The following is a 20,639-nucleotide window of genomic DNA, read 5'->3' on the forward strand; positions in this document are numbered from 1 at the left end:
CCCCCGGGAGTTGTACTTTGCTCAAGCATTAATATAAAAAGAAATACTGAAAGGGGCGCCAGATTTTGGGGCCAATACCTCTGGGCACGGAACTATGTTGGTCCGTGTCGACTCTATTTTTAAAGTTGTGAAATATTTTTGGTGATTCTCTCGTGTGTCGTATTGGATTCTCGACTTGGGGTGCCAAAGTCTATGACAACTGCCACTCCTCTGTCTATCGGCTAGAGTAAGGATCACTAGCGTGCGATCAGAGAAGGTAATCCCTGCCAAAATACAAACTGAACCACCCAAGTCACAAAAATGCTCACTAGCATAGAAGTGATCTATCCTGGATAGATTCACTCCACCTACTCTGTGGTCAAATCTGGAGAGAAAGAGGTTGTCTAAGGGTTGTGCAAAGCCAGCATGTTGCCAAACATCCGAAATCCGCAAGGTCATACATAGACGTTCCCAAACAGCCAACTCAGCCCCATGTACAGTAGCATGACTGCCCTTAATCCTATCTGAGGGGTCCTCAAGCATGTTGAAATCTCTTCAATGCACCATTGCTCTCCACCAAATGTGACCAAAATTCAACACGTGCCCTTGCATGGTTGGGCGCATAAATGTTCAGAAAACCAACAAGGCAGCCATGTATCTGCATAGTCATTCAATGGGCCCTGCATGGCACACTGATGCCTCTGCCCACGATGCATATATACACCTCCGTGAATGCCACCAGGCCCAAAAGCAACTGACCAAAAAAGGTTTCATAGCGACCAAACAAGATCCGTCCACAGCGCTTGATGTGACTCTCACACAAGTGATGCTCCTGGAGCATAAGCCTATCAATCGCTCCACCCACAAGGCATCTCTGAAGCTTCTGTCTGAGTCGACCTCTCTCGCGTAGAAATTGAGGTCCACCTAACCCCTGCACATTTCATGAGACAATCCTCATGGGGTCAATGAGAGAAGGCCGATGCTGCTACTACAGCCAATCTTGCAATCTTCGAGGCAGGCTTCGATGGGGAGTAATCCGCATCCGAGCGACCTCGAGAAAGTCGTGTCTGGAGTGCCTATCGGGGACCCACATCCAAGCTGGGCGTGCAGTCCGTAGAGCTACATTCTCTATTCAAGAATCCTCATGAACATATGCATACCAACGTGCACTTTGTCTGTCTGCAAAAAAGTGTACCACAACGTGTCTACATCCTGCTGTATCTAGCGGTGTCACACAGAGCTTGGCCAATGGCCACAGTGTTTATATAAAATCTATCACCCCCAAGTCTCCGGTGTGGTGAGAGAACTCGAGAGCTTGAACATGAAGCCAATTCAGCACTCTATGCATAGTCCACTCAATCTGATCCCTGCCACACACTGGGAAAGAGAACCCAACCGCTGTGTCTAGGGCCTTTGCCCCTCTAGTTGCTAGAAATAGTACATGGACTCTGAAGCAAGCCACCTCAAGGTCGAGAGAAGAGTCGCCAAGAAAACATGTAAAGTCGTAGTGGAAGAAGTCCCAGCGGCGATAGAACAAAACTGGTCAGCCCACAAGGGACTGCAGCAAACGGCGACGCCTGCACCAGCAGACGGCTTGTGGAAAATGCACTGCCAAGAGAGAGCTGCCACCGCGAAGTGATCAATCCCTTGCACCGGCGGCGGGGTATGGGAGGGAATAGACGATGAAGCGCACGTGGGGTGGGGGGGGGGGAGGGGCTGTCGATGGCAAAACTGAGGTGGAGGGGGTATCCGCCGGCTCATCCTGTTATAAAGGGTCGAAACGGTTCCCTGTGGCAACCCACTACTGCTGGCCTGATGTAGGCCGACCACCAGGGGCGCCAAAGTGACGTGTTGATCCCTGGCAACGACGATGAGTACGAACCTGCTCACAACCCTCCTCTGCCTAGGCACCTGTCTTAGACGAGGTACCCGACTGTGCTCCCTATGTCTCTACCTACCGAGCATGGCCAGCCTTAGTAGGATGGGTATGTGGCGCAGATTGGGGCCTCCTTGATGGACAGGTCTTGGCAAGATGGCCCATCTGTCTGCAAATGAAGCATTGGTTCGGGAGGCTCGAATACTCCATACTCAACCACCACTTACTCAAGGTAGCAGAACCACCTTCGGGAGTGTACATGTGACTAACAAGAACCCGCATTGTGGGTAACCTTGCGGCCTTGGCCACAACTGAAGTGGAGGTACACGGGGTCTCCAAGACCATCCCAAACCTAGAGCCAATCCTCGAGAGTAAGGGAAGATACTCTCACCTTAGTTCTGGAAAGAAAACTGAGATGAGAAGATTTGCCTCCTCCTCAAGCACATCCGGGTCGAAGCCGTGGTGCCACTGTCTGAAGTAAGCTAGAGCCGCTAGAGGACTCAACGAGATCACTTTAGCTGCCATCTCTGGAGACTAGAACTCTACTAGGTAGTAGCCTCTCCCTAGAATCTACACATAGACGATCTTGCCTACTTCGGTGAGGAGTCGGTCTTGTAGAAGGTCCAAAACCTCACCTCTGCTGGGTCTCATGCCAACAATCTTTTAAATGACAGAGGTGGCTTGGACCCTTTCCACCTCGGCCATCAAGCTCACTTGGTCGTTTGGCGAAAGACCAAGTGTCACGTGACATATCCAACCCTATGTGTCCGTGGACAAGCTACAGCATGACCAGGGTTCAGTTCAGTCAAGTCAGTCTAGAGTAGGAAGTGATTTGGCACTTTTGTGAGTCTGTTCGCAGATCGTGCATGACCAGTCACGTAGAGTAGATGCATATCCTCCGGTTGCACACAGCATGATCATTAGCATTCCCATCAGAATCCATCAGGGGAATTTTCCAAATAAGTGACTTTTGTTGGGAACTAGGTAGGGCAATTTTGTTAAGATAACATATAAGCAAACCAGAGCTAGCACTTTCTGGCAGAAGAGGCAGCAGGAGCACAGGCTTGCTCAACAAGCAACTTCTCAATAGGACCCCCCAGCATGGCCTAGCGTTTTTCCAACACAGCATCAAAGCTAGCGGTTTTTACAAGATAGATCAGCCTCGGCATTTTTGCATTGCAGAGCAGCTTCGGTATTAGTAGACACAGCAGAACCACTTCACAACAGCAGATCAGCCCTAGCGTTAGTAGATTTCTCCTACCAGTAGAAATCAGCCCTAGCGTTTTTTCATCAACAAAGCAACTCAGCGTTTTGCAGATTCATCGCGACAGAACCTCAGTTAGCATTAGCGTTTTCAATTTTCAGCAGTCAGACTCCGCAGTAGAACCCCGGAACCTCACAGCTCTCACCTTTCCGCAGCACATCCTCGCTTCACGGTCAAATCTTGCGAAGTTTGCAGATTCAGCCCGGAAAATGCAGATTTCAGCATCTGCCTTTTCAGCGCGTCGTCATCAACATCGTCACCGACATAGAGTCAGAATTCAGCGACAAAGATTTGCAAATTGCAAGCGAAAGAAGAACCTCAAGAACCCCAAGACCCTCAAGAACCTCAAGACCCCCAAGAACCCAAGAACCCAAGACCCACAAGAACCCAAGTTCCTCGTGAACTTCAGAACCCAAGACCACAAGAACCCACGACTTAAGAATGGTCATTACCCGAATCGGAATGGATAGTTTGCATGGAGGTGATGAGCATGGGAGTGGCGAAGAAGAATTTTTCCCACCAGGAGGTTTTTCCGACCCTCCCCTTTCCCCATCTACACCACGGATTGCACTAACTCCTATGGAGGAGTTGGAGCAGATGTTTATGGACAGCAATTTAGAATGTGAAGCAAGGAAGTTCGAACGCGAAGCAAGAAAAGCAGAAATTGAGCGTAAATACGAAGATAGAGTGGCAGCCATAGAGCGTAAAGCACGATTACCAAAGAAAGACAAGCACAATTTGATCGCGAGAACAAAGCAAGAAAAGAAATGAACAACCAACACATGAAAGAGATGTTGCGACTCTTTTCTCAAGTGCAGGCACAGATGCAAGAGATTTGGGAAAAGGAGACTCTCTCAGTCTCTTCTTCTCCAAAGTATGATACACAAGATTTGCATGATGATAAGCATGATGAATTGCCTAATAATGATAAGCATGATGAATTGCCTAATAATGATAAGCATGATGATTTGAATGACAATGACAAGCATGATGATCAACATGTGATTTCTCACAAGCATGATGATTTGCATGAAGATGACATGATTGTTCACAAGGATGATGTGTTAGTCGATACTTTCTCTAGTGAAGCTAACCTCATTGCAGATTCGATCAATCATGAGGAAGCGATCTTGGCTTTTGAGTTGAGGTCCACAGAACCCCCACAAGAAGATTCGATCAAACACGAAGAACTAATCTTGGCTTTCGAGCCTAGATCTCAAGAACCATCACGCATTGTTTGAGTGTTTGATTCGTGATGGTTTCCTATATTTTAGTCATCGTCCTTATCTGATCCCTTTTCATAGGCATCACATATTGCACGATGAACATGATTCATTCATGAATGAGCACGGATGTATGCGGATTACTCATGAAAAGATGAAAAGTATGCATACAAGGAAATCACATTCCATGTCTCTCGCTTGGCATGACACAGTCGTAGAAAGAGCACAAGAAAGATTGAGCATCAAGCATAGGCACTTCCGTTGTGAATTGCCACATTTGATTGATTTAGATCAGCACGACAAGATTCGATCTCATTTTTTGCATGTGTTTGATGAACAATTTGGCACTCCGTCTCTATGTTCATCTCCATTGCATGCACAATTTTTTCGAAAGAATAGAATTTTTCTAGTCACTTTACGTGGAATGGGTATGTTCACGTTTTTGTGTTGGAAGTGGTTTCAGGAATTTTCATCCTCAGAGATTCTTGAAGAAGGTAGACGCATGATTCTAGACGAAGTGGAATCATTGAAGATGACTTTATGTCGCTTTCGGTCCGGCCCAAAGAAGAAGACTTTGCAGACCTTTATGAAGTTCAAGTATCGCACGACCCACACATCAAAGTGGGCCGGCGAAGAGTCCTTTCGAGGATTCCGGATCTTGTTGAGGCAATTTCCCTCGATGCCATACAGTTCGATACCAATACCTCACTTTGAAAAGGAGGGGATGTCACGTGACACATCCAACCCTATGTGTCCGTGGACAAGCTACAGCATGACCGGGTTCAGTTCAGTCAAGTCAGTCTAGAGTAGGAAGTGATCTGGCACTTTTGTGAGTCTGTTCGCAAACCGTGCATGACCAGTCACGTAGAGTAGATGCATATCCTCCAGTTGCACACAGCATGATCATCAGCATTCCCATCAGAATCCATCAGGGGAATTTTCCAGTGCATTAAACCTATTTTTCCTATTTTTGACATTTTTCACTTATTTATTAAGTGACTTTTGTTGGAAACTAGGTAGGGCAATTTTGCTAAGATAATATATAAGCAAACTAGAGCTAGCTCTTTCTGGCAGAAGAGGCAGCAGGAGCACCTTGCTCAATAGGCACCTTCTCAGCAGGACCCCCCCGCATGGCCTAGCGTTTTTGCAACACAACATCAAAGCTAGCGTTTTTTGCAAGACAGATCAGCCTTGCGTTTTTGCATTGTAGAGCAGCTTCGGCATTAGCAGACATAGCAGAACCACTTCAGGACAGCAGATCAGCCCTAGTGTTAGTAGATTTCCCCTATCAGCAGAAATCAGCCCTAGCGTTTTTGCATCAGCAAAGCAACTCAGCATTTTGCAGATTTATCGCGACATAACCTCAGTTAGAATCAGCGTTTTCAGTTTTCAGCAGTCAGACTCCGTAGTAGAACCCCCGAACCTCACAGATCTCACCTTTCCGCAGCAGATCCTCGCCGCACGGTCAGATCCCGCGAAGTTTGCAGATTCAGCCCGGAAAACGCAGATTTCTGCATCTATGTTTTCAGCGCATCGTCGTCATCGACATCGTCACCGACATAGAGCCAGAATTCAGCAGATAAAGATTTACAGATTTCAGCCCGTCTCGCCGTCGTCCTCATAGTCGTCGACATCGGTGGCAAGTCCAAGCATTGTAGAGATTTGTGCAATCATAAGTAGATCGCTCTCGCCATCGAGAGTGGGGCCCTTGGAGGAGGGTTCGACAACTTCCCGGTGTCGTATTCTCTTCTCTCTCTATCTCTTAGACTCATGCACCTTCATTCACAGTGTTCATTCACTTTGTTTGTGTCCATTGCACTTTCTCATTAATGCACGGAAGGCTCTCCCTTGCCTAAGTAAAAGGAACCTTGAGCACAGTTCGGAGCACTCATCTTGAGCAAAGTTCAACATTCATTCCGCTACACCTTACACCAAGTCAAAGGGTCCGCTCCCCAGTGTCGGATGAGGGGGCTTCTGTGGAGTCCCTATGAGGTGGAGCAGGGGCCGCTATTATGTGTCTGCTCTGCTGGAAAGAGGAAGGCAAAAACGATGATGAGGGCCACCAAAGTGTTGAAGGTAACCTACCGGCTACTGGCAAGGGAGGAGAGAGTTGGGGGGGGGGGGGGGGGGGGGGGGGGGGGGGGGCGCGTGTTGGAGGGGTTGGGGTGCAGATGTTGCGAGGGTTACAGGGTGGGATGGGGTGCAGGTTGAGGTAGGGCACAGGTTCGGACGGGCGAGGGTAGAGATGCAGGACCGAAGCAAGTCGAGGGCTGGGGCGCGAGGGGAGAGCAGCACTAGGCAGGGGGAGAGGGGATCAACACGAAAGGAAGGGGGGGGGGGGGGGGGGAAGCGAGAAATTCTATAGGACCTTAAAACCACACACTTTCGTACACATTAATCTAAATCAAGCATTGTTTGATGTTGATGTAAGTCTAAAGTATAAAAACAAAATTGAAACAAGCACGTGGGCATACACATTAATCCAAATCAAGCATGCTAAAGGTTTGATACCAAAAAAACTCACCACAAGGCTAGTGAGGACTGAACCAATGAACGACATCATATATCCTGCCAAAAACAGTGAATTAAATTACTCAAAAGTAGAGAAAGAAAGTAACTAAAATTGCACAAACTTATACTCACCAAAAAAAGGCACCAAAGTTGCTACACACAAATTGGAAATGACAAGGAGTGTTCGCAGTGTCATCTTTAATGCTTTTTTTTGGAAAGGTCCAAGACTCTCCGTAGGTATGAGCTCTTCTATCCCATCTGCAATTGGGGTTATAATAAGAGCAAATGTGTGTTAAGGTCAAGGGCTACATTCAATTCAATAATTGTACAAACTTAAGGTAAGAATCAAAGAAAAATGCTCAGATTTAAAGGATATTTTGTCAACGGATTCAAAATCTGTATACACAAAACAAACAAGTATAAGAAATGTTCAATCATTTTAAATGGCCTGCCTTTAATGTATAAGCTAAGGAAGAGAAGTAAACACTTAATTGTGTATCTACCTAAGGAGCTACTTACTGTTAGGAATAGGGCGAAGTAGGTTGCTTTGTTGGTCTTCGGTAGGTTCAATGTTATTTGGGATAGTGTCTCATCTCCAAACATGCGAAATCCCACCACTGACAATGTAAAATAGGAGAGGAAGCACAAGGTAAAGCTACAAAAACAGGGACAAAATCAACTCGAGGTAAAGAAAAACACAACTTTCGTTAACATTGTATGTGCTTTGATTATAGTCTTCAAATGGAAATATATTAACAACAGCAAAAGGATATTAACACCACCATCTTATAGTGTAAGCGCGCACTCATGCTTATGTATGTATGTATATGTAAGAGTGTGTACTCTTACTAGCTATTCACAATCAAGAACTCAGGCATTGATTAAAGTCTCATGCTATTATTTGATTGCGCTTAACATTTTGTCATGAATAATTATTGTTTCTCTCTAAGAAGTACTATCAGACGGTGCTGTTAATATCTTTTTGGTGGTTGTTGATATGTTTTCAACTCAAGACTATACTTAAAGCACATACAATGTACACCTACACACATACATATCTATATATATAGATACCTACATACTTACATATACACACAGTTAGTGAGCGAGAGAGAGAGAGAGAGAGAGAGAGAGAGAGAGAGAGAGAGAGAGGGAGACAGGGAGACACCTTATCAAGAGGACCATGGTATACCGTCTCTTGTCCCTCAAGGAGTAGTAGATATTTGGGAAAAGAGCATGTCCTGAGTAGCAAAAACAATAAACACCCACTGCCAAGGGAAGGTCTCGCCAATTCACGATGCTGGTTGTTTTGGTGAAACCAACTCCGTCAACAGCTCCCTCCCAAACCACAAGGACCATCACCAGGCTTATTGTTACGACTCCCATGACTACCAACCACAAAACTAAAAATAATTATAGACTCACATACACACCTACACCACTCATGTTGAGAGCGCAGACGTACACAACTTTGCACACACGCAACAACAGCATTGACAATGTGCAGGAAAAACTATCCATGCATGTATTTCTTGGATACTCACACGAAAGAGCAGAGAGCCAATTGAGGTTTTCCAACCACACAGTAGGCAGGATCACCATTGTAGCATAAATAGCAAAGATCGCATATGAGCCAATGTCCATTCCAGCCATTGTAAACCGATAGTTTGGAACAAGCTGTCTCCCTATAGTATGAGAAACTCCACACCATACGCCTGCATTATCGTTTGCAATAATCATCATAATATAAGTGGGATAATTATGTACTTTTTCAATTATCAAGAATTGACCTTTAACAATGGGTTGGGAACTTAGAGCTCGGCATAGAGAACCATCTGCAAACAACAAAACACCATTAGTAGTTTGTGTCATTATTTTTACCAAATATGGAGATCGCAGTCAAATAAAATGGCAAACGTACCGACACAATTGTGCGACCCATCTTGCCAAGTGCAAGTTGTCCAATGTCTACTCTCTCTAGGAGGAAAGTAATCCACCTTTGTCATCCAAAATCCGCAACTTGGTACAAAGGTGCAACTGAGTCATCAACTTGCTACCCCTCTTTCGGGACGGGCTGAAAATCCACATTTGCATGTGCAAGAGAAGGCTGGAAGTCCATATCAGCCTACGTAAAGTCCTACATAGGGATAACTCTATCAACAACTCCAAGAAAAAACGTGCATTTGCAAAAGATCCAACAATCAGCCAATCCCTCTCCTTGAAGAAACATAGCCATAGGAAACCGCTCCCCAAGTGTTGAAGAAGATCCCACTGTTGTCCAAACAATTCTATCTCTAAAGAAGGACGAAAAATATGTTTCCTCCTTTGAATCCAAAAGCCGCAAGCTTGCTCCCCTTGCGAGAAACCATGGTAGAACTCCATCTGGGAAAACCAAAGCAATCCAGCAATGCTCCATGTCCTTAATCCTCTACAGGGTTCCCCTCGGTGAAGAGGGGTCGGGGTAAACAAGCGTAGAAGATGGGGAAGTCGTAGACAAGGCATAGCCTACACATACCCAAATCAGCCCAAACAGAAGAAAACGTAGGAAAAAACAGCAAGCTTTGTCACAAACTGCTCACATGCCAGGCCACTGAAGATCCAGAGGGTAAGGAATCCTTGAGCCTAACCCTAGCCAACCTGTAGATCCCGGCCGAGCGGCCTAAGCCCCAGACGGATTTACCAACTTGCAGATCATCACCGAGTGGCCCAAATAATAAATTGGGTAAGGATTGAAAATCCTAACCCCCAACAACTTATGGAACTGGCCGAGGGACCTAAATTCTTAAAAATAAAGCGTGCACACACACACACACACACACACACACACTACCCTAACTTGCGTAAAAGCTGATGACGTGGCAGCTATACAGACGTTCCACGAATTGCACTGGCTGCTGATGACGTGGTAGCGTTATACGGACAGCCCTTTGAGTGCTTGCTTTTGGACCACATGCTTTTAGAACTAATGCATTCCATGTAACTACTTTTGTGCAAGCCAAGGGCCTCTAAATACGTGTTGTGGGCTCTCTCTCAAGGATTCTACCGCTTGGAGAAGCAGAGCATAGCCACAGAGTTGTACCTTGTTAAAGCAATATAAAGAAATACCGAAATGGGCGCCATCATTTGGGGCCATTGCAGTCTCGAACTAGAACTCCGCCACTTTGTATCCCGTGTAAAGTCTTTTCGTTCAGTTGTTTGAAGTGCTAAACGTCCGTCTCAGTCTGTTCTTTTCAGTTGGCACATTGTACTCGTCCCCGTCACAGTGATATCAGAGCTTCAATCGTGTGCTTTTCCGAAAGCATACCAGTCCTCCCAAGAATAGACAGAGCAAGATGTGTTTTTGGATTCCACAGAGTATCTGCAATTTCTCCTTGACGAGCTTCCTGACATTCTCTCAGAGCACCCTCCAAATCTACCCAGGACAAACGGGAACAGGAGGGTCCAGAACAAGATGGGAACGGGAAGGGGGGGGGCCGGAACGGTCGACTACAGTAAGGCTTGAATTACCTCCATTAATCCTAGTCCCAAATCTGCCCCCAAACTTGCCCTCAAACTGCCCCAAATATGTCCCCCAAATCTGCTCCAAAATGCCTACTTTTTTACCCCCAAACGCCTCATTTTTCCCGTTCTGCCTCGCGTTCTGCCGTTCCGTCTCCTGTTCCACCCCGTCCCCCCCGTTTCGGACCACCCTTCTAGTTACACCCCGTTCCAGAACGGCATTCCGTTCCCAACCGTTTCGGGAGAGAGACTCGTCCGGAACACCGTTTCGCTGCGTTTCGCCCATTCCTTGTTACACTGGCATCCTCAGTAGAATCTCCCAGTTCTGAAGAGCTTTCAACAATACCTGAATTACATGTTGCCGCCTCTGTTGCCTTAGGCTGTTCTTTCTCCTCCGGCACTAGAAAGCACAAGGGCTTCTAATCGGCAATCTAATTAGTCTTCGATTCCTATTGGGGGAGTTTTCCGAAATATGGTTCAATCTCCTGAAGTGTACCCACTGCAACCGTCTCCTCCACCGCGGTTACCACCATCTCCGCCATCTCCACCAGGATACAATGCGTATGGTTTTCCCTATTACTATCCAATTCAACCAAAAGATTTCAAGGATGGGGGAACCACAATAAAATTCTGAAGTGAAAGATAGAAAGCAAGCCTTGCAGTTCTCAAACAGGTTGACAACATCTATGCCTTGGGGAACTACACAAAAGAATCAAAGATCTCCCAAGCCATAGAATTTCTCAAAGATAATGTTATGCAGTGGTGGAGTTCAATTTCTACGCAGCCGCATGCTCCAAGGACTTGGTAGGCTTTCAAGAATATTTTTGCACGAAGCTGCATGACCTCCCTAGAAAATTCTTGCCACGGAAACCATGGAAGACTACAACCAAAGGTTCCTTGATGTTTACCTTTCAATGTCTTTCTTCAAGCTGATTCCCTTGGAGGACCAATGCGAGCGCTCTATAATTGGACTGCCATCACCATCACAGGAATATTGTCTCTCTAAACAAGTATCTACTATGCAAGAGCTCATGGGCCATGTTGCGGTTGGTTACTAACTTATGAAAGAAAAATTGGAATTTCCTACGGAAGCGCAACCGACCAACACTAAGAATTCTCGTCCCAATGAACCACTTCTCGGGGTTCTTCCGACAACTCGACTCAAGTGGCCAAGCCTCATTTAACTCAATGTCCACAAGACGCCCTACTCCAAGAAGGCCAATGCTTTGGATGCTTCTAGACGGGACACACTTACAACAATTGTCCTACTAAAGGGGATACGCCTTGAGAACAACCATCTGCAAAGAGAACCAAAATTGTGGTGGGACTTGTCTGCAACATTTACGGCATCGCTCTAGAAGGTTCCAATCAACTATGCAAAGCCTATGGAAAGATAAATGTCTTCAAGGCACTTATCTTCTTCGACCCAGGAGCCACTGAAAATTCCATGCCGAATTCCTAAAACATATGGATGTTGAGTACAATCAACTCGTGGAGGATTTCACATCATGAAGTTGGGCAATTGTGATGCTCTTTTGCGCATGCCTTGGCACGACAAGAACGATGAGACCATCCAGATTCATAACCGCACCATCACTTTGTAGCAAAACAACAAGCCAGTCGTCCTTAAAGTTCGGCAGACATAAACTAACCCAAATGGTTTTAAGATTGAATTGTATTAAGATACTCTTTGAACTTTGTTTGACAATATTGTTTGAAATACAAATGAACTGTTTTGAACTTGTTTGGGTGTGTAACTGCTTTTGTATAGACCAAGGGCCTTTAAATACAAGTTGTGGGCTCTCTCTCTCTTGGATTCTACCACATGGAGAAGCAGAGTAGATCCATAGAGTTGTACCTTGTTGAAGAAATATAAAGAAATACTGAAAGGGGCGCTATCGTATGGGGCCATTGCAATCTGGGAGTGGAACTCCGCCATCCGTGTCTCGTGTGGATTCTCTTTGTTTTTTTGTTCAGTTGTTTGAAGTGTTAACCGTCTATCTCAGTCTATTCTTTTCAGTTGTCACGTGGTGCCCGTCGTGTTACAAGCTTCTTCTCTCTCAATCAAGTCCAATAAATGACCGGATCAACCTACATTGAGCATCCAAGACATTCAAGACACCAAGGCTACGATACACTATAGAAATAGGTAGCAAAAGATGCAATGAGGACGCGGACTGACCTCCTATCCGATGGACACCTCGACTCCAATCTCGCTCGACTCTAAAAAGATCCTCTGACGCTAGAGAACATGTGCAATGCCACATACATATACAAGAAACTGTGGAGAAGATAGATCACTGAGGTAGAAAGAGACAAGACAATCTCTGAGAGAGAGAGAGAGAGAGAGAGAGAGAGAGAGAGAGAGAGAGAGAGAGAGAGAGATCTGGGAAAGGCACTCCATGCTCATAGAAAGCTGCATGTACAAGTGACCAAGGGTGGTTCGGCATAGATATGACATGCCCTTGATGGATAGATCCCTTGTACACACATATGCTACTACTGATGCCATTTGTTCCTACACATGAGACCACTGACTCGGCCTCAAGATTAGCAACAAGCCCCAAGCACCCTAAGAGAACACAACGCACCTCCTCATGGGAGCTAGACTAATCGAGAAGAGAGACAGATGAATAAACCAAGGCCAGTTGCCTTCAATGTGTCGAAGTGAGGTAGTTTTCTCTTGTTGGGATTTTCCTAGCTTTAATCTTGAGTTTTGGCTCTTTACGAGCCATATAGGCCATAGTCACAAGGGACGCATTCCAGGACAAAGAGAGACAAAGAGAATCCACACGAGCCACGGATGGCAGAGTGCAGGATGAACCACTGTGGTGGGGAGTTGTGCCACTACATACGACCTTGAAAAACTAAGAAACATGTGGGAGTGAGCTCATCATCTCAAAAAACGAAACGTGCGCTCCTCAGCTGCCCTTGAGGAACCCACTGCCGAATCCTAGCGGCTAAATGGAGTGTAGATAAGTATCCGTCCACAAGTCTGCAAGGATGTCCACAGTAGAGGATGGTGCAACACTGAGGACGTGACAGCAACGAGCTCGCCAAACGTTCCTAATGTAATTACAACTAGTATGCAAAACACCTTATCTTGGGATCGAGGAGCATCATGCTGCACATCCCCTCTGGGTATCATACTCAAAGGTACCAATGAGATACCCTGACACCGTCAGCATAAAAACCAAATCTGTGGCAACAACCTCACAAAACTAATGAGTGCCAACACAATGCATTAACCACAAGACTGCTCCTCCCCACATAAGAAAGCCAAACTGGACCCGACTCTCGAAGGCTGGGTTGGCTCCGGAGGGTAGGAGGAATATAGCCGGCAGCTCTCCCATAACAATAGCAATGGGTAGGGGTGCTGGGGTAGCATGGAGAGGAGAGAGAAGATTGGTGGCAGCTTCTAGAGAGAGAGAGAGCGAGAGAGAAAGAGAGAGAGAGAGAGAGAGAGAGAGAGAGAGAGAGAGAGAGAGATAGAGAGAGAGAGAGAGAGAAGAAGAAGAAGAAGAAGAGAGTTTTAACGTCATAGGAAACTATCCCAAGAGACCTTAAAGATCTAGCCGACGAGGAGTTGAACGAGAGAGAGAGAGAGAGAGAGAGAGAGAGAGAGAGAGAGAGAGAGAGAGAGAGAGAGATCGCTGCCCTATTTGCTGATTTTGGTAGATTTTGGGGACGCCCTCCTGTTGTCCTACTTTATTTTAATAATGGGATGCCCACTTATTAAGTGGGCAGTCAGCCACTTATTAAATAGGGTGAACCTGTTCAAAAACTCAATAAAAACTCAGTGAGTAGAAAATTGATGCTACACAAAACTTCCCAGGTGTCCCTGGAATCAACCTCGTGCACAGATGCAATGCAGACATAGATTTCCTCGCGGGAAAGCATCTGCTTTCCCTAAAGCACTTAAAAATATCCTGCTTTTTTCAAGAAAAGCTTCTAGTAACCCTCTTTATTCTTTTGTTTGCATCTTTACGCGTATTCCTTTATCCAGTTTGGATTTCCTCCTAGACCAATGGAATATTCCCTATCCGATGCTCCCGTCACCATCATGTGACGCATCAGGAATACCCATTCCCCAGTCTTTCCCACCGAACTTGCGGAACAACTTCTTCACGATGCTTAATGTCACCCATCATATGACACATCACAGTTGTCCGTTCTTGATGGCTTTTATCAGTTCTAGTAGATCTACAGTTCCTAACTTTAACGGTTCAAGTGTACACATTTAAATATCCTAATTTCATAAAATAGAAATTAATCAGAAAAATAAGAAAATAGTTCATTTAGCAATAGAGCATGTCCACATACATCCAATGGGCACTGCCACTTGCCAGGATCCCAATAGAGTTGAGATAAAGGATGACCCTCCCAAATCCAAAGCCTCCAAGAGGCAGCATCCTTTGCGGTGAGATGAGGATCCACGAATCGCTTTCTCCCACAAGAACCCATGACTCTGATTGGTTGCCAAGTAAGGCTAGAAAGAACAGGTCCTTTCTCATTGAAGTAAAAATGTATGTGTGTGTGTGTACAGAGGAGCATTACTCTCTAGCAATAATGAACGAAAGGACCTAATAATTAACAAGAAGGGTTGTGCTAGACTCGTCGAAATAACCCCACCAGCCCTAATGTTGTGGAAGAGAAGTATCTCCTCTTATGACCTGGTCCCACAAGTCTGGAATGGCAGACTATCTCAATAATCCTGGGCGAATCCCTCTGTGAATATGATACCTTTCTGCAAAGATATTTGCTGGCAACAATCTATCACGACACCAAGTGCTCATTGAGCTCGCTGGACCTACATCCCAAATAGCCTGATCAATGTGCAATCACTGCCTGAGCTATGGAGGTCTGTCTCTTGAATCTAAGTGGAGAGGGATGGTCACCAAATCCATACAAGAGGCTGTCGTGCAATCTCCTCTCTGGATCAGGCTGTACATCTGACCAAGTGTCACAAGGCAGGCAGCACGTGCCAATAGAAAAGAACAGACTGAACAGACTTTTAGCACTTCAATAACAGCTAAACTGTAAGAGAGAGAGAGAGAGAGAGAGAGAGAGAGACGACACGCGACACGGAGTGGCGGAATTCCACCCCAGAGAGTATTGGCCCCAAACCTTGGCGCCCCTTTCGGTATTTGTTTATATTGCATCCTCAAAGTACAAGCCGATACTCCAGACTCTGCACCTTAGTTAGGGTTTCAGCAGTTAGGGTTTTGAGAATTAGTTAGGGTTTCTGGCAAAAATTAGGGTTAGGGTTTTCTGCTCTCGGGCAACCACGTCATCACTTTGTGACACTTCTTCTATTACTTGTTCTTCTTAGGGTTTAGGCTCCTCGACCACATCTGTAAGTTGGCTCCATTCTTTAGGCTTTGACACGTCAGCAGTTTGTTACATCTCTCCTTCTTGAAAGAGAGTAATCGTCCTCGATTATAGCATATCTGCAAAACAACTCAAGTTAGCTCAAAAATTTTCAAGGGTCATTCCGAGGGACAATCAGTTTGCTCTTTTTATTAAGGAGTTAGCTTCTCCTTTCGGCTGTTTTGATCAAGGAGTTAGGTTCTCCTTTCTGCTCTTTTGATCAAGGAGTTAGCTTCTCCTTTCGGCTGTTTTGATCAAGGAGTTAGCTTCTCCGTTCGTCCAGATTCGAACTCTTGATATTCCGGCGTAGTAAAATTAGCCATCACACCCAGACCGTACTGATCTTCCACAGGTGTCTTGATGCACTAAAATTACATATCCAGGCAATCTCATCCAATTAGGAATATTCAGTAATTGGCACATCACAATGCAACACAAATGCTTACATATGCATGTTACAAGACACAACAAACAGCGCCACTGAGCACTCCCCCGAGACAAACGGTCTGCGGTATGAAGCTACTCAACGACTACCTCGTCACTCCCCCCGCAAATAACCTAAAAAGGTCCGGGCCATGAGCTCAGAGCACTGTACAACCAAACGCTCCCTAGACCGCAGTTTGCGTCGCTTGGAGGTTCAAGAATACAACCAAACGCTCCCCAGGCATCGGCCTGCGTCGTTCGGAGGTTTTCTAGCATACAACGAAACGCTACCCAGGCATCAGCCTGCGTCGTTCCGAGGTTCAAACAATACCAAAACAGTATTTCTCACTTCTTCACCCGGGAGTAAAAATCACCAATCAATGAAACCAGTATTGAAACCAGAGTCAAACATTTCAAATCGGCACCAAAACAGGTTCAAAACAGATACCATCCATTTCAAACAGATACCAAACAAGATCAAACAGAACTCAAACTTCAAAATCAATCTCGACATCAGTCGAGCTCGAAAATTTGATTGACTTTCCATCTTGAAACCTGCACCAAAAATTAGGGTTAGGTTTCTTCCATAAGGTCATAGCCAAGCACAGCATGGTCCATCAGCTCTTGGACAAACAGTGTTTCTTTGGCGGCAATGGTAGTCCCAAGATAGCAATCCCACTGAATCTCCTGCTTGTGAAGAGATATCTACTGGGAGATGTCGAGAAACTTCAAGTTGTAATCTGCTAGGGTTTCCATGGCAAGCATTTCAGGATACCCCACTCTGCCAGAAGTTGCACTCCGAAGGAAGATGTTAGAAACCATATAACTTCGGGCAAAAATTATCTTGAAAGCTTGCCAAGTACTTAGAGTATGCTGCTTGGTAGTTGTAGACATCAACATCTGCATGGCACTGCTTCTGAGAAAAACAGTGACTTGAAACAAATCTAGATCCTTCTCTTGCAAGTGATCTTAATTGGCTTGTGCCCTGTAAGACATTGCGGTGAAGACGGGAGCGCGCCCGATGCGCGATGAAGTAAGGGTCGGAGTGGCTAATAAGTCCGGGTTGGAGGGCGAAGATACCTCAAATAAAATTCCAAAAGCTCTGTCTGCTCTTTTGTAGGACCGGTATGCTTTCAAAAAAGCACACACCTGATGCTCTGATACCACTGTCACAAGGCAAGCACCACGTGGCAATAGAAAAGAACAGACTGAACAGACTTTTAGCACTTCAATAACAACTTAACTGTAAGAGAGAGAGAGAGAGACGACACGTGGCACGGAGTGGCGGAATTCCACCCGAGAGAGTATTGGCCCCAAACCTTGGCGCCCCTTTCTCTATTTCTTTATATTGCATCCTCAAAGTACAAGCCGGTACTCCAGACTCAGCACCTTCTCTAGGAAGTATGCCAGAGAATGAGCCCTAGCCTCATATTTAAAGGCCTTTGGCCTAAAAAGCAGTTTACATGAAAAGCTTTCAAACTCAAAAGCTTCTGGTCCAAAAAGCAGTTTACATGAAAAGCTTTCAAACTCAAAAGCTTCTGGTCCAAAAAGCAATGTCAAAAGCTACCAACGTAAATCACGAAAATCCGTACAGCTTGCCACGTCATCATGCCAGCGTAATTTTTGGAAAGCAGCCACACTGTTGCAGTTTTAGGGTTAGGGTTTCCAGAATTAGGGTTTGCAGGTTTTAGGGTTAGGGTTTAAAAAATTAGGGTATGCAAGTTTTAGGGTTAGGATTTTCAAAATTAGGGTTTCAACAGTTAGGGTTTTTGGCAGAAATTAGGGTTAGGGTTTTCTGCTCTCGGGCAACCACGTCATCACTTTGTGAAACTTCTTCTGTTACTTGTTCTTCTTAGGGTTTAGGCTCCTCGGCCACATCTGTAAGTTGGCTCCATTATTTAGGCTTTGACACGTCAGAAGTTTGTTACACCAAGCTCTCTTTAAAGGAGCTCCGGATTTATAACAATGAGCGCACGAAAGGAGAGATGCTCTCAATGTAAATGCAAATCTGTCAAACCATATCCATGCAGTCCATGTGTGCATGTCTCTAACACCATGGGTAGGAGTGATTGTAGCTAAGGTGGATTGAAGTGACATCTTCAAGGTTCATTGCCTAGGAAAAAAGACCTAACAATGAGCTTGGCAAGAAGTGCACGCCTTTGTAACTCCGGATCAATGACACCCAAACCACCCTCTGCACGAGGAAGGATCACTGTGGACCATCGAGCCCAAGTGTCTCAAGTACCGTCAGATCCCCCAAAAAGGAAGTTCCAAATCAAGCGCCTCAACTGTGCAATAACACTCTTATGGAGCAACCAACATGATGCAATATACCAAGCAAAGGCCAACAGCACCTGATTGGCCACCAATGATGGACTAGCCAAAGAAATATGCTGCGAGGACCAGCTGCAAACACTCCTACGCATCAACTACATAACAAGTGCAAACTGTTGGTCCATAGTCACATGTAGACCTACCTGAAACCCCGGCTATCTACTACAAGACTGACCACGTCTCAACCAAGTAAAACTATCCACTATACCCCAAGTCAACAAGAATGCCAAAAGACTTGTGCCAGTAGATGTCTGGCTAAATAATATACATCCAAAGAGTGACAAATCGCATCCAAAACATCCGCAGCATAGCGTAAAAACAGTAGAGTGTCATCAGAATACTCTTGATCTACCAAATCTAGCTCATCCTTAAGGGACATGAGCAAACATTTAATACCTGGTTGTTGTGCTCTGCTGAAATCCGACACTGTCTCTGCCACAAATAAATACAAGTAACTTGTCAGTAGGCAACCCTGCCTGAGAGAGCTAGCAAACCCTCCAATGGTCACTGCACTATAAGCTGATCTATATAGAGTTGAGACTCCTCTGATCCAAGCATCTGGAAAACCTATCCGAAGTAGGGATCCCTCAAGAAAACTCCAATCAACTCTGTCATAGGCCTTCTCAAAGTCAAGGAGGATAGCCAACAGCGTATGTGACGAGCGAGCCCACTTGACCGCCGGATGAAAGCAAAAAAAATTGTCTAGAATACACTGATCTTGAACAAAACCTGTCTGAGAACTGTGTATAAGGTCCAGCAAAAAAGGACACAGCAAACAAGGATGCAGTTTAGTACTAATCAATTTAGCCAATATCTTATGAACCGAAGAGAGGAGTGTGATGGCCACCATTGTCTCAAACAAGTGGTGTCCCCTCCCTTCGGTTAAGAGATATAAGACCTGAACACATCGATTGCAGCATAAAACCCGTATCAAATATGTCCTGGCAACCTCTCAAGAGCCACAATTGTACTACAGCTACAACTGTACTACATTGTCACAATCCTGCGCACTCATTAACCCACGTGGCTGCAATAAAAAGCTTTAAAAAAAACTACTCCATCAAAAGCTACCAACTGCCAAGTCAATAAAACAAGGTGTTCTATAGTAGAGGAGGGCACTGCCTCCAATTAAAAATTGGAATTGGTGGTTAAAAATGTTATTAAACTTGAGGCGCAAGTAATCATATAGATGTAATCTGTGCTTGACAGCAGACAATAACAAAGAATGTAAGTTGTAGTTTGGAGAAACACTAAACTTTAACCAGTCAAGGTGATTGGATTAGAGAATGCTCGCAGTTGTGAATTATAAGTAAGTATGTAATATTTTTTATGATTTTCCCAAAAAACAAGCAGTAATGAACCACATAAAATTTGGTATAGAAAAACAATAAATTGTGACCATGAAAAATAACTGAACATGATGTATTGCGTATTGTTGTAGGCTTGAAATTCTGGTATGTATTAGGGTCTTGTTCTCAAGAACTTTGTATCACTGTGTGTTTTTTATAATCATCTTTTATTAACTTTCGACTGCAACTTATTTCCTCGAAATTTGTGTTTGTATGTTTGGAGCAATAAGAGGATTTGTCTTTTCTTGCTATAATTTTATTTATTCAAATAAGGAAATGAGAAGGCAACGAATTGATTCTTTAAAGTCTCACATCAATACAGACAAGAGACAGAAGCACAATTCCTTAATTCCTAAAATAAGCTATTAAATGAAATGGGACCCCAAGCAGTGTCAAAACATAGTCAAAGATATGGCATGCAAACTTATGACTAAAATAACAGTCTTTTATATATGTGTATGTGTACCCATCTATGTCTGTGCGTGTCCATTTAAATGTTGTACATAGTGTATTGGATAGAGTACATAATACGCACCAAAAGAAATCAAAGAGATGGCACCTTAAAGTGAATGACTGTACCCTCTATAAGGGCTAGCCGTGGTTGAAAGTTTGTGTCAAAGATAGTCGCAAACTCATAATATTTGACATAGTCACAGTTCATAACAGACTTCAAATATTTTGCCCCCATGTAAAACCAGCCTAGGAATTCCAAACGATATTATGTAGGTTGTAAAACTACCTGATATGAAACACACAGAATCACAACGGTAATTTGCAACTCAAATCGAAGTAGAAGTTTTGCCCGCTTTGGT

The 20,639-nt window shown here is 44.8% G+C and overlaps 1 pseudogene; it reads right to left on the reverse strand.

The window, feature by feature from the left end:
- Window positions 1–6,873: 6,873 nt before the first annotated feature.
- The window catches only part of LOC147418223 (uncharacterized), a 90,090-nt pseudogene continuing 76,324 nt past the window's right edge, over window positions 6,874–20,639 (reverse strand).

This window comes from Adiantum capillus-veneris, chromosome 30 (genome assembly GCF_014529385.1).
Source record: "Adiantum capillus-veneris isolate H3 chromosome 30, ASM1452938v2, whole genome shotgun sequence".
Taxonomy (NCBI): Eukaryota; Viridiplantae; Streptophyta; class Polypodiopsida; order Polypodiales; family Pteridaceae; genus Adiantum; species Adiantum capillus-veneris.